The 8781-nt window shown below is 35.0% G+C and overlaps 1 long non-coding RNA gene across 1 annotated transcript; it reads right to left on the bottom strand.

Annotated features, from left to right (window-relative positions):
• Positions 1–4861: 4861 nt before the first annotated feature.
• LOC137408238 (uncharacterized) lies at positions 4862–8554 on the bottom strand. Its single transcript, XR_010980061.1, has 3 exons — positions 8472–8554; positions 6091–6319; positions 4862–5295 (listed from the first exon to the last, which is right to left on the bottom strand). It is a non-coding gene; the product is annotated as an uncharacterized lncRNA (long non-coding RNA).
• Positions 8555–8781: the final 227 nt, after the last annotated feature.

Raw genomic sequence — 8781 nt, 5'->3', positions numbered from 1 at the left:
CACATCCCTTTTATTGACTGTAAACCTTCAATAGTTTCACTTATAAAGCTTAATGCTCCCCCAGCAGTTTGTACAACATGTAATTGTAATTAAATTATGATTAATTTTAAGGCATTGTGAACCCTTATTCCGTTTTATTCATGTTTGATGTCTTTGATATATTCAAATGCCACTCTGAATGTTTAAGCACAGTACATATTGTAAAGGCTTCGAGGTAACTCTTTACTTCTCCACTCTAGTAACAACCAGCCACTTTGAGCTCATTAATAATAAGTATATTTGAATAATAACAGCAACTAAGTGGAATAGCAAAGTGTCTGCAATGTAAGCAACAGTCACATCAAAGCTCCATTGATGAGTGAGTTGACTTTAGATAGATATTAACTTTATATACACAGGTCAAGGCTGTTTAGAGCAAATTAGTCCCCGAGACAAAAACAAAAAGTAGTAAAGTAAATTATATGTATTGAAATAAGAATCTTTTTTCGCACAATACATATTAAGATGGCCTGCGAGTTGGATAATGTGGGCATTGAGCTCTCCCTTTTTACCTCCAGAGACGGGAGAGGAGGTGTCAGTCACGGCTACGGAGGTTGTTCTTCTCAGGCTGACAGTTATGTGCCTATAATGGATGCCTCTCTCCTTCAGTTTCCTAGCCTATGTTCCTTGTATTATAAACTGCTAGCTTTTGTCTCTGAGTTACGCCCCGATAAGGTACTCGAACTACCTCCTAGTCTCTTAGAACCAATTTTATCCTCCATTCATCTAAGTTTCACAAGTAAGTTATGGTTGCTTCCTTAACACTGAGTAGCGTGGGCCCGTGATAATTCAGGGTGCTGTTGTCTCATCAGATCCTGTGCCTGAAAAAACTTAGCTGCTGTTTTGTGCCAACTTTGGTTCAGCTAGAACTATGAAAAATCTGGCCGCTTCATGAGTCATATGTTTTCTGTATATTTGAGAAGTTTCAAGTCGATTGGACTACTAATTCTTGAGATATCACAGAAATACTGACAGAATTTCTAACTAGCTGAGAAATAAATAATGGCTGCTGACAGCATTAGTTTCTAACGACAGGCTGGTAGAGGTTTTTGGTAATGAAGGATCAAAAGTAGACAAAACCAGATGGCTTTTTCTCAACAGCATCAAGAGATTTACACTAAAACAATTTGTTTTTCCTTTCTTAAAACACACCACTTATCAGACTCAGTGTAATGCAATCATTATGTTTCTTCAGTTACTTGACTTCTGATAATTTGATTTCTGTTTTTTTTATTGAGTTCTACAAACTTGGTGCATCCAAATGATATTCAGTTAAACAGTAATTGTGCTAGTCTAAGTACTTTCACAGTCAATGTAAAGTTATTAATACAGTTTAGGATGAGGGAACCTGCTTGTTTATACAAGAGTAGGCACCAAAGTGTTGAGGAATGTTTGTCGGCATCAGACTAAAATAGCAGTGGTTTGGTGTTTCAAAAATTTGTCCAATCCTGTATTGAAAAATGTCTAGAAAATTCAGACTACAACCTTTACGGTGTCGACCTGTACCATAAATAAAATCAACTTAACCCTTTCTGTTCAGTCAAGTACTAGTGTGTTTACTACATTGAGTGCTTCAATGATTGTAAAACTTCCTTTAGACCTGTCGTGTCACAAGGCCATTTTGCCCATATTCATACAAGCATTATTTCTCTTGCACTTGGCTCGGTAAACTTCTGCTGCTATGTTTCTCTGATGCAGAATTGTTATAGTAGAGTTTTGTGACTGTAGAATTATTTATCATGAGACATTTGGGATATGTGATGTAGTTGTGTTGTAGATTTGGCAGTGATGTAGTCAAGTCTGGATTTGAGTTTCTATCTGAGATGGCCATGCATGTAGCAAACAAGAAAGATGCAAATTTAGCTATTAGAGCTAGGCTGGATGGATTTTTGCAGGTGAGGGGCAGTGACAGGTGCAAGTTTGGTATTAGTCATACTAGCCAGTGACAGGTAAGGCAGGTGCCAGGTGGGGTGCAGTGACATGTGCTTGTCTAGGGTTAGTCATACTAATTAGTGACTGGTAAGGTACATGACAGGTGAGATGCTGTGACAGGTGAGGTGCTGTGACAGGTGTGTGCGTGTGTGTGCGCGCGCGTGTGTGTAGTGTGACTAGCCAGTGACAGGTACCAGGTGGAGTGCAGTGAAAGGTGAGAGTTACTGATCAGAACAGCAATTTACCAAAGGGGAACCAGTTTGTGAGACCTAATTTTATTTACTTGGATTCTTATATTCTAAGGGAAGAATATATAGATGGTACTCATAATACTATATGATACTCTTGATACTACTAGATGAGGTCGATAGACTTCGAGGCTATATAGGCTCATATATAAGCTAGTCTTGTAGAAAATGAGAAGCATCTTAAGTGTGTTGAAGCGAAGATAACATAGCCTGCGCTCTGCTGGGTTAGCTTTAAGTGATTGTTATGTTTAAGGACCAATACAAGCGGTTGGAGGAGATGCTACTTGAACAGCAGAAAGGTAAAGCTCATCACCAGCTTCTTGTTGACTCTTTTAAAAAGCTCAAACCTCCATTGACAGGATCCACTCGACAGGCAAAGCTACAGTTTATTGACAGTATGAATGCTTTGCTGTTAGATGTCAAAGGTTTTCTCTGTGTCCTATAAGTGATTTTTTTATGTCTTCTACATGTACGTTAAGGTAATTGAGTTTTTAAACATGCATTACAAAGCATTGTACATTTACATGCTATAGCATTGTAAGAGCATACACTACATTGCAATACAATATGGATTGCAATTCAATGCATATTGCATTAAAATACATATTGCGATGCAAATTGCATTATAATACAATTACATATGTATTGCAATGCATATGTATATGTATTGCAATGCAATATAGTGCACTGCAATATGTATGTAATTGTATTGCAATGTATAAATGCAATGGAATTTGTATTGCAATGCAATACAATGTATAGCAATATTTGTTATTTGTATCATATGCTGTCTTTTACTAGTTATTTTATACGGTATCCTTTCAGAACTGTCATGTTTTATAGTACATTGTACAACAGCTATCAGATGTTAAGACAACTACCGCATTGATAGGCGACATTGAGGGTCCTTGAAAGCACTAGTTGATTTCAAAACATGAGATACAAACTGGCCCTTCGCTTATTGTAACCTTAGCATTTGTCTGAACTGAACTATCATTCTCGATGTTTCAGTATTTTGTTAGTTTTTCCTAGAAAGCATAAAGCACTTGTTTTACGCAGCGTAAGAATCAGGCAAGATAGGCTGATCCAGGAGTATGTGAATCTTTCCATTGTCAGAATGATGACAGTGTTGAGTAGTTGTTAGGGAGTTTGATGTAAAATATTTAAATTTATTTGAATATGATAAATATATGGAATAGTATACACAAATATTGGAATATGTTATAAATTTAGCACTACAATTATGTTTAATTGACCTGAAATAGGTAAAGCAAAGTGTGTTATTGTTTGGGTATGTATGTTGAATGTGAACAGATTTTATTTATGTTGAATATCATATTATGCTTATTAAAATTAAAAAATCAAAACCAAATTAAAAATCTAATATTTCATTTTAGTTTGGAGAGGGTGTCATGTACGTTAAACTTTTGAGTTATGAACAAGCAATAAATCAAAAATTTGCCTCTTGTAGTACCACCTCATCTTATGGCTGTATTAAAGGGTGCCAGTATGGTGTCGATAGTGTAGCTACAATTGAGACCACAGAATGCATGCTTCTAAGATAGCCTTGTTTCTGTAGTAGTTAGAATGGGATCTATAGGTTGGTTACTCACAACCTTAATCAATACTAATCACGCTGAAGTGTAAATTCATTGTCAAATTAATTGCTTTGTTATTTCCCCATCTAGCATTTCGAGAAAAGGACTCAAATGTGAAGAGATTTTAATATGGAAGGAGTCTAAGTAAGGTAAAAATATATAATAACAAGAATTTTACAGTCTGACTTGATTAAACTTTAAAATAATGGACTTGGAAAACATTCAAGCGACTCAAGTAACTTGCAACGAAATACTGCTGCGTGATAGGAGTTGTTCTCTCTTTTTTATTAACTTTAGAATAAAAGAGAAGACAATCCTTAATAGTATTTTTTTGTAGATAGCGATGGACAAATATCCATGATATGTTCCCCATCCACTCACTAAAATACTACCTAACTTAGTAAAAAAAAGTGTCTGTTGAACAAGCTTCTGCTTTTGCTGATATGTCTAGACTAGTGCTGTGGTGGCATGTTTAGATGATACCCCATATTTGACTAGCAAGTAAGACATTTTGAGCTGCTAGGTCAGCAAGTGTGGCAACTAGGTTGAATTACAGCTACAAAATTCAAAACATAATTTGGAAACAAATAAACAGAATACAACTTCTCTAGCTTCAGATTTTTCGGAAAGGACAACTCCTCAAACCCATGCTACTGAAATCCAAGATGGCAGAATAAAGTTGCTTTCTATATACCTTTTACTAAAAGGACTATCTGGCAATGATGCATTAGCGTTGTAAAAGGTTACTCCTCCTGCAAGCCACGCTGTCCAGAAGCTGAATGTACCACCACTTATAATGCTGTTATTACATTTGGAAAGGGTGGCCATATCTTCAAAGGCTGTGCCACTGGACCAGAAGATGTTATACTTTTCAGCGGCATCTGAGAGCATCTTTTTGGCTAGTTTTGGACTGTCCGAGGCTGCTACGAATATTATAGCAGGTGATTTATCGAAATACAGAAATGCTTTGTAAAGAGCAGCATCGTGAAACGCTTTTGTCGCTAGTCTTTTTCCATTTTTAATCGTGACCAAATCACCTATTCTCATATGCACGCCAATAAGTATGGGGTTTTCTATATGGATGTAACTTTGCCTAGCTTTAGCCAAGTTCTGATTGGCAAAGCTTTCATAGCGCGTCGTAAAGGTGAAGGCCTTTCTTATAGCTGCCTGTTGCTCTTTACTCCTAAAATATTTCCAAGTTTGTCGATATCCAGTTATGGAGACATTTCAACCATCAGGTATTTTGGAGTATAGAAATGGTCCGTTTTCTTTTGCTGTGTGCCATTTTTTTATCTCTTCTGATGGAATGTGCTTGACAAACTTTAAATTGGCAAAGAGCTGTTGTAGCTGAATTATCCAATTACACAGCTTGTGCGACTGCGGCATCACGAATGTCATGTTGCTGGAGGCAGCGGTAGCAATCGCGGTTGACAGCATACACATTTTATTGCCCAATCTCACTGAGTTACAAAGCCAATCTAGAATCAACAATACTTGAATTCAGTTCTTTTGACAACTGTAGCAGGTGGCCTAATAAATTGTACTTGGGCATACCGTAAATATAATAAAGAAAGTTTTCATAAATATGTTCTTAATTTAACTGAAATTTGACCCTGACTTCATTAGTATTAATAAAAAAGGGCCAGCAAATATAGTGAGTCAGAGCCTTGTTTTAATAAACTATGTACAAATGCTTATTAAACTGAGTTTAATATTATACTAGGCATGCATCTATTGATACATCTATTGATACATCTATCTTGTTTCACTCTACAGTAGGCACTAAGCTGTATTTACATTCACAAATTCAATTTTCGCTTTCAACTCTCATATGAAAGTCACAATGAAATTTACCTTTGGCAATGTGCTATTTGTTTACTTTTGGTATTGACCAATGAAATGTATAATAACTCAGCCAATGGCAACAAGGAATTAATGCACAGCCTAAATGATGGATTGAGATAATACTAATTAATAAGAATTAGTTAATCCTTGTAAACAACTGCAGGAGTTTGGAGCAAATGGCACATATTATATGTTTGACCTTTGTGGCGAGTTGAAACTGAAATTTAAAAATGAAATTCACCAATTTTGAAACTAAAACTCACAATTCACTGCTGCGCCATGTTAAAGCAATTGGGTTTTTTAGGCCTCACCAGTCGACCAACTTTTATTCCTACAGGTTCATATATCATTGCTACATATTGGCCTTTGATCTAAGGGGAGACTACTCCAATACAAGTTGAATTTTTGTAATAAAAATAGCTGCCCACTTTCAGAGACGGTGATGAAAAGTTCTTTTTCTTTTGGTCGGTCAGTCTTCAAGCTTTCTCTGGAGAGTTTGATGATGAGCTCAGGATTAGCCCGTGTTGCATCTATCGGTACAAGTCTTGTGGGAGAGGTTGGGTACCAAGCCAACTCATTAATATGTATGTAGAGAAACAGGCTGAAGCAGCTTAAAAAAATTCCAGCTGCAAAAGCTGCAGTCCTTGTCATCATTTTCTACAAACAGCATTTGTATTGGGGAGAACTGATAGGAGCAACATATGGTAAAGTAAGCATAAGCTTGATGCCATTGAGTGGACAACTCCATATTTACAATTGTGATGTGGGAATTTTACATGCTTCACACAGTATTTACTCTTTCATATTTGATTTTTGTTAGAGTAAATTTCATGTTTGTCATTTTTCAGTGTGATCTTTATATGATTGTGTTTTCCAATGCTGTCAGCTATGCATTTTCATTTTTACTTTATCTAAAAATTATTTTATGTAAAATTTACTTTATGTAAAAATTAGCTGAATGCTCAGGTAATGAAAAAGTCGGCAACAAAAATCTTTTAATTCTATTTAACATATAACAACAGTTGCTATTTTAACTTTCAAACTCTATATCATGAAAGATTTTTTTGTGCAGTTCAAATAAATTGAGAAAAAAAATAGTACAACTATAAAGGTTTTCAAACTTTTTCAAACAACTGTAACTTTTAAACTTCAAATCATGAAAAGTGTTTTGTGCAGTTGAAATAAATTAAAAGAAAAAATAAAACTGTAAAAGTGTTTAAATGTGAAGGTGAAATAATAAGCAAGTAATGGCTAAATAAGGGCGGTTTTGCTACGATTACAAGGAAAAATGATTTGGTATTCAATCATATAGTTTCAATTAATTTCAGTGTTGGCATCATAAGGCAAAAATGTCGTATAAAGTGATATAGAAACTCATGGTAATTATTTAATCAAACACCCCCTGGTAAAATTCATCAAACTTTTATACGCGTTCGGTAAATGTTGAAAATTAGTAACGAAATAATATGTTAACCCTAGTAACTATAGTTACTTACAGTAACTTTAGTGTATTTAGCGACTATGATCAGCTATAAAATGTAACGTTCCAATGTCTATGTGCAGTATGTGCCGTAGGGAGTTCTTACCTTCGAGACACATATAACATGAGCATTGAATTTAACTTAAATAAATTTAGCTTAGTAAACACGTACTTAAAGATAAGTTTTCGTATGTTTTTTTCTAAACTAAACTTCCACTTTGTGATTGGCTAAGATTTTGTCACTTATCTATTTTCGGTTTCGTTTTCACTATAACTAATAATGAACAATGCTGAAATGAGACAGAGGGCGAGTGAGCATCATATCTCTTTCAGGCGTTGTGAAAAAGATTTCAGCGAATATCATATTGGCATCTTCATTATTTCAACATAATCAGCACACCGACAGCCAAATTTTGATTTCGATAATATTTTTAGTTGAAATCATATGGCAGAAAAAAGTTGAAGAAATTTTCATCTTTGTATGGCAAAGATATAAAAATGAACAACTATAAAGGTTTGTTCCTTTTTTCCTTTTGAATTTTTCGCTTTACGAAGTGCTTCACTTTGTAAGGCACGAAGTGTTCCACTTCGTAAGGCAAAAAATTCGCATATCAGGGGCATCGTAACCCAATGGCGCTTTGTATTAATTAATAATAAAAAGGACACATTTAGCATGTGCACTTGTGAAAAGGATATACAGTATTACAGTAAAATACTATTAAGTCTGGATTGACATAAATGTAGCTGTTTATATTACTACAGCTGGTTCCTAGGATGTAGGTGATTTTATCGACTTTGACTCGCCAGAAAGAGAAAATATCTAACATAGTCGCCAGACTATGTCACCGGATATTTAAAATTGCTAGTCTCTTTCACCACTTTTCCATTTTGAAGAGGGCTTGAGCATAAACCGATGCAATGAATTTTTCCACATAAATGTTTGTCAGTATACAATTAAAGTGTAATGAACAGTTGATGGCAGAATGGTTTTGGTGACAAAAATGTTCAGCAGTATTGTGTGTATTTCAAAAAGAAAACTAGTATTAAAAATATTCATTGTTTTAGTTTATCTAATTTAGTGATTCACATCAATGAGTTTGTCAAAAACTAAAGGTTACATAATTTTTGTACACGAGTTCCAGTGATGATCTATTGATCAACTTTTTGCTTTAATCGTATCATAGAACTATAGTAAAGTATATTGATTCAATGACTTATTTCCATGTCAGTGCAGTGAATATTCCACCCTCATGGAAATTGGTATTTCAGACTTTCTGAGTATATAACTTATATAAGTAAGTTACAAAATAGATACATGTATCTCCTTACCCACTCATTGAGCATCAATTGTTGTTACTTCTTGTCTCCGTGTATTGTACGCAAATATCATCTGTTGCCATGCCCATTATACAAGACATCTGTATATTGAATCCAAACATTTGGCAATGCGACGCTGGAACAGTCAGTCTTCGCTATTCAATTTCAGAGTGAAGTCTTTGTAAGCTTGTTAATTTTCTCTGCATAGAAACTGCATGCTTAGAAAATATTCAAGCACCTCATAAATGAGCTCTCTCCGCACTGGCTAATAAGTATGCTAATAGGGTGTCAGAAATCAGTGTTATAAAACATGTCTTAACTA

The sequence above is a fragment of the Watersipora subatra genome, chromosome 11 (assembly GCF_963576615.1).
Source record: "Watersipora subatra chromosome 11, tzWatSuba1.1, whole genome shotgun sequence".
Classification (NCBI taxonomy): domain Eukaryota; kingdom Metazoa; phylum Bryozoa; class Gymnolaemata; order Cheilostomatida; family Watersiporidae; genus Watersipora; species Watersipora subatra.
The sequence above is the reverse complement of the archived record's forward strand: the minus strand, read 5'-3'. Positions and strand labels throughout refer to the sequence as shown.